General features: G+C 32.2%; 1 non-coding gene across 1 annotated transcript; it reads left to right on the top strand.

The window, feature by feature from the left end:
* The first annotated feature begins 458 nt into the window (after positions 1 to 458).
* LOC131176369 (small nucleolar RNA R71) lies at positions 459 to 565 on the top strand. The gene has a single exon (XR_009146461.1). It is a non-coding gene; the product is annotated as a small nucleolar RNA R71 (small nucleolar RNA).
* Positions 566 to 5,852: the final 5,287 nt, after the last annotated feature.

Genomic DNA, 5,852 nt, shown 5'->3' with positions numbered 1-5,852 from the left:
GGTTTCTCCATACTGGATCATAAGTTGCAGAAAATGAGTTACCACCTGGTCTTTGATTGTAGTTCCCCACATAATCCACTTGCTCACTTGAAAAATCTTGATTAAGTGCAAAAAAATCTGCTGCACAGTTGATATTTGCAGCTCTGACTTCTACTGAATTACTAGAACCTCCAGCTGAAGAATCTACTTTCATGCTTAGCTTGTCCATCTTCCTTGTCAAAGCATCAAACTTAGCATTAATCATATTCATGGCATCAAGCTCAAACATACCAGCTGGTTTCTTGATCTCATTCCTCTCACAACTCCATTGGTAGTTGTTATAAGCAATTTTATCAAGAGCAGAAAAAGCTTCATCTTCAGATTTTTCCATAAGATCACCTCCAGAAGATGCATCAATTGTATTTCTAATAGCTGGTGAAACTCCATTGTAAAAGTGTTGAACAAGTATCCACTTAGGAATCCCATGATGTGGACATTTCCTTTGCAAATCCTTGTACCTCTCCCATGCTTCATACAAGCTCTCATCATCTCTAGGTTTGAAAGAAGTCAGCTCATTTCTTATCTTAGTTGTCTTGCTTGGTGGAAAATATTGAGCTAAAAATGCTTGAGAAAGTTCTTCCCATGTTGTGATAGAACCCGGTGGTAAAGAATGTAACCACTCTCTAGCTCAGTCCTTCAGAGAAAAAGGAAATAATCTGAGTCGAATTGCATCATCAGAAACTCCATTTATCTTCAACATATCACTGATCTCAAGAAAGTGTGCTAGATGCACATGTGGACTTTCACTTGGATTTCCTCCAAATTGTGATTGTTGTACCATCTTACAGAGTGCAGGCTTCAGTTCAAAATTATTAGCTTCTACTCTTGGTCTTGTGATACTTGGCATGAAATCCCCAATGTTAGGATAGGCATGATCCTTCACAGAGCAGTTGTTATTGTTGTTGGCCAATTCTTCTTGTAATTGCTCTTGCTCTTGCGCTCTTTCTTGTTGTTGTTGAGCTTTAATTTCAGCCTTTCTCCTCTTAGATTCTGCTCTTAAAGCTTTTGCTGTCTTTTCTATTTCTGGATCAAAGAATAAATTGATTTCTTCACTTTTTGTCCTTCTCATAAAATAAAGTACCTGAAAAAACAAAATAAACAAATTCTCAAAGTAAAATGGTAAAAAGAAAATAAAATAAAATGCCCAAATTAACCAAGCAAACAATTGTTCAATATCAAACAAAAAAATCAAATCCCCGGCAACAGCGCCAAAAACTTGATGTGGCGAATCTGCAAGTATACAGGTCATCTCAAGTAATAAAGTGATGAATCAAGTATCGTTCCCACGAGGATTTGCAGTTTGAGTACCAAACTATGAATGAAGCGATTATTTAGGCTAATGATTAATGAATAAGTGGTAAATGTAAATGAGCAAGGTAAATTGATTAATCTAATTAAAATGGGTAAAGAGCAACAAATAAATTCTAAATCTAGTTTGCAATTAAACTAAATTAATAATGGGTAATTTAAATGAAAGTCTAATTATGTTGAAAATGATTCCAGAGTTGGGGGTTTATGCATAAATTAATTGGGATTTGTCTTGGGCATTCCAATTTTTAGGGAAAAATAGAGTTTGAAGGAAATTGATTCTAAATTCCTTTGATATCTTTTTCAAGCAAACCAAAGTGTGTTCTAAAATAACCAAACCTACTTTCGTATATTATTTGATTACTTTAAAACCCATTAAGTTTTGTAACCAATAATTAATTCCTCTTAAAATCCTAGTTTATTTCTAAATCTAGGTGATTTTAAGTTCCAATCCTTGATTATCTATCAATGACTTTCACCTTTCGGTCCTTCAATCAAAGATTAACACAATACCCAATGGGTACCAAGATTAGGCAAGTAAATCAAGCACACAAGGAAAGAATCAAAACTCATATTTATGTAAAATAAGGAAATACCCAGTCCAAATCCACAAATTAATCTAAAACATATTTCCCAACTCTGAAATCTAAAGAGTTTACTCACTCATAATGGTATTTACAAGAACGATTGATGGAAAAGTAAAGAAAAACATTATAAGAGGACTAAAATAGAAAAAGCCCAGGTAGAAGAACCAAAATCTCTGGTTTTTGGAGCTCCAGAACTGGTGCAGCAGCTCGTCCCCAAAAGAAAATGGCGTCTCCTCCTCTTCCTCTATTAAATTTTCTTTCCTTTTTGTTTTTCCTTCCTTTCCTCTTGTGGCAAAAACTAGAAAATGATGAATTTATATCGTCCCAAAAAGTTGCCCTAAAAGTAAATAAGAGACAAGGAGTGGTTAGGAAATGAGGTGTAAAATTGTCCAAGTCAGCAGCATTATTCACGTTCTGGGCAGTCTGCTTAGGGTTCGGCTTAACCCTAAGCAGCTTGTTAGAAAATTTCAGCCTCTGGTCGCACTGTCTGCTTAAATTTAAGCAAACCCTCAGCAAATCTCAGTAGACTTAGAGTAAAATAGACTTTTCTGCTCATGCTTGACTTGTGCTGCACCTTATGCACTGCCGCTTTACCCTAAGCAGGATCTTAAGCAAAGTCTCAAGCAAATTTCAGCTAACTTGCTCTTTCAAGACTTGATTTCTTCAACTTTCCTCTATACTTAAAGAACTCCAAATTTCTTCAAATCACTTCCTAATGCACTCATTGATCCTCGATTTGCCACAAAATCCTATCAAAAACAACAAAATTACAAAAATCAAATATAAAGTATCTAAAATTAACAAATAAGCTAAAATAGAGCTAAAAACATAAAATATACTAAAATATAAGGGCAAAATGGATGCAAAACTACCCTAAAATGCCTATATGAAGTGAGTGTAACACTTTACCTAGCCCCTAATGCTCAAAATTTTAGGCACATCCATTATTGACCTATCTTGCATTAGTTAAGTTAATCCCATTGAGCCAGTAAACATGCAAATAATTTTAATGTCCTCAGGCACATCCATTATTGGCCACCAAACCATTTACATATTTACAACATCTCATGCTTAACAATTATTCTTAAGAAAATCTCTTAATTTAATTGCATCTTACGCAAATATTTAAAATTTCTTAAAATAATTGCCTCAATGGAGGGCCCATGTTATAATTACTTTAATTATAGCATTTCCAACTTAATCATTTGTTTGGAAGATTTTGTGGTCACCCTAAGTACTATTAAGGTCTCACTTTGCACATTATCCAATTAGCATGCATATATCATATACTTGCATACATTCCCATACATTTCATGCATTCATGGATAATAAATAAATATGGTATGATCATGGACTTTTCTAAGGGATTCAATTCTGAGCCACTAAGAATTGAATCAGGCATTCCTAGGTGCATTTCATTCATTCATATTACAAGAGTTGTGAAGGAGTACATAATCAACACTTGACATTGAATTCCTCCCACTGGTCTCACCAATGCTCTTGACCTCCTTGATCTTCTTGTAATCCAATATTACATAGTAATCCTTGGCATACCAAGGCGAATTTACAAGAACTAAATAAATGAAATTACAACCCAAAATTATTACAACCTTAATAATATATGCCCATAATAAATTAAAATAAATTAATTAATTTACAACCCAAAGAAACGTAAAAGAAATAAATCCAATTACATTGGTCTTTTATAGTCCATGATCATCCATCATGCATATCACTATTTAACAATTAAATAAAACATACATACTTAAATTAAATTGAATATCTCATATTCAACTTAAAAATCTAGATTTGAATATGATTCAAACAAATTTAAAAATTCATATTTGAATTACAATTAAAAAAATTTAAAAATTTAGATTTGAATCACATTCAAACAACTTTTAAAAAATTCAGATTTGAATCACATTCAAACAACTTTTAAAATTCAGATTTCAATTACATTCAAACAATTTTAAAAATTCAGATTTGAATCACATTCAAACAACTTTAAAAATTCAGATTTGAATCACATGCAAACAATTTTAAAAATTTAGATTTGAATCACATTCAAACAACTTTTAAAGTTCAGATTTGAATCACATTCAAACTATTTTAAAAATTCATATTTGAATCACATTCAAACAACTTTTAAAATTCAGATTTGAATCACATTCAAACAATTTTAAAAATTCAGATTTGAATCAAAATTTAATTGTGTGATTAAAACACCTAATTAAACATTTTAATTAATCATAGGATGAACCTTAGATCATACAAAAATTGTAGATTCAAAACCCAAACCTTGCGCACACCATTGAGACCACACAGTGTGCGCACCATTGGTGTTCATCACCATGCCGCCACATTTTCTTTGCAACCAGCAATGGATCTATCATCTCATGATCAAACCACACAATTAAATCATATAATCAACAATCTAAATGGCAAATATAGTGACTCTGATACCAATTGAAGGAGTGAAAGTATGAAAAACACAAGTTTAGATCATTGAAATTCAAAATTTTTCATCTAGGGTCACATGCATCATGCAAGATTTATTTTTATCTATTTGATTTCAATGATAAACAGTATATTAAAACTCTTTTAATATATTTTTGGATCTACATTTGCCATTTAAGATTTTAGAATTAACAGATTAATTTATTAGAACCCTAGATTAGATCAAGAACAAGTGCACTAACCTTTTTTATGCACTGCAGTGTGTTTGGCACCTTTGGGATGCGCCTTAGGACACCAGGTGTTGTCCCTCTAGCTTGTCCACACCAAGATCACCTATGGCAGCCCTTGAATAGCTTTTAAAGCTTTTTCTATGAATTAGAAAATCAAGTTTTGCCTTGCAAGAGATTACAGATGTAAACAGGACACTAGAAACGATTTCTAGTCTTTTTAATTCAAGAGATTGTTAGCTAATCTCTTTGAATTGTTGAGAGATGAAGAAGAAGAGAGGAGGGGCAGCCAAGGGTGGAGGCACCAAAGAAGAGTAGCAGCTTGTGTTTTTAGTTTTTCATAACAACACATTATATAGCTAGGTCATCACTTAAAACCCTTGCCACATGTCACCTTCTGATTGGCTCTAGGTTTAATTGACCCAATCACATTGTGCCAAGTATCAAAGCTATATTTAATCTTAACTTTGATTATCTTACATGATTAAAAGACATATGACAAGCTTATGTGTAGTGCCATGTGTCACCATCTCATGGTGCCATATGTCACCCTGTGAAATGACCAAAATACCCCTGTGTCTTAATTTTGAGTTCTCAACCTAAAATAATTATTTCTCTTCTTCTAATCAATTTATATCAAATATAAATTAATTAATTAATCTTTATTAATTAATTTTTCATTAATTAAATTCATATTTAAGCACATTAAATATAAATTTAACTTATACTATACATCCAATAACCTAGATTTGGTTTCAAGCCATGCTAGGGACTTTGCAATCTAATTGCAAACCAAACCTATTTAATTAATCAATTAAACTCTTTAATTAATTAATTAAATCATATTTAATTTGGTGATTACTTGTGTATGTGTGTGACTTACTAGGCTCATCACTAATTGGCAATGAGACATGATATCAACTCTTAATATCATCAGAACTCTTTCTTACCATAAATGATTTCTCTAAATCATTTTATGCACCTCATAGACCATGGTTAATACCTAGCATAGCATGCTATAGCTACCCAATTAGTAATAAGGTTTACCTTAAATGAACCTATAATCATGTGTTACCATGCACTAGAATCTCTCTGTTACAAAATCCGAATTCGAGCTAGAGTCATAGTTTATGTCAAATCCCATTTGGTTTGAATATTATGTTCTCTTTAATTCCAGTTCTTGATTAAAAAGATTTTCTCATCAGAAACTCTTTTCTGAATAAATCTATCT

This window comes from Hevea brasiliensis, unplaced genomic scaffold, assembly GCF_030052815.1.
Source record: "Hevea brasiliensis isolate MT/VB/25A 57/8 unplaced genomic scaffold, ASM3005281v1 Scaf1, whole genome shotgun sequence".
Taxonomy (NCBI): domain Eukaryota; kingdom Viridiplantae; phylum Streptophyta; class Magnoliopsida; order Malpighiales; family Euphorbiaceae; genus Hevea; species Hevea brasiliensis.
Note: the sequence above shows the minus strand (reverse complement) of the source record. Positions and strands in the feature narration are given on the sequence as shown.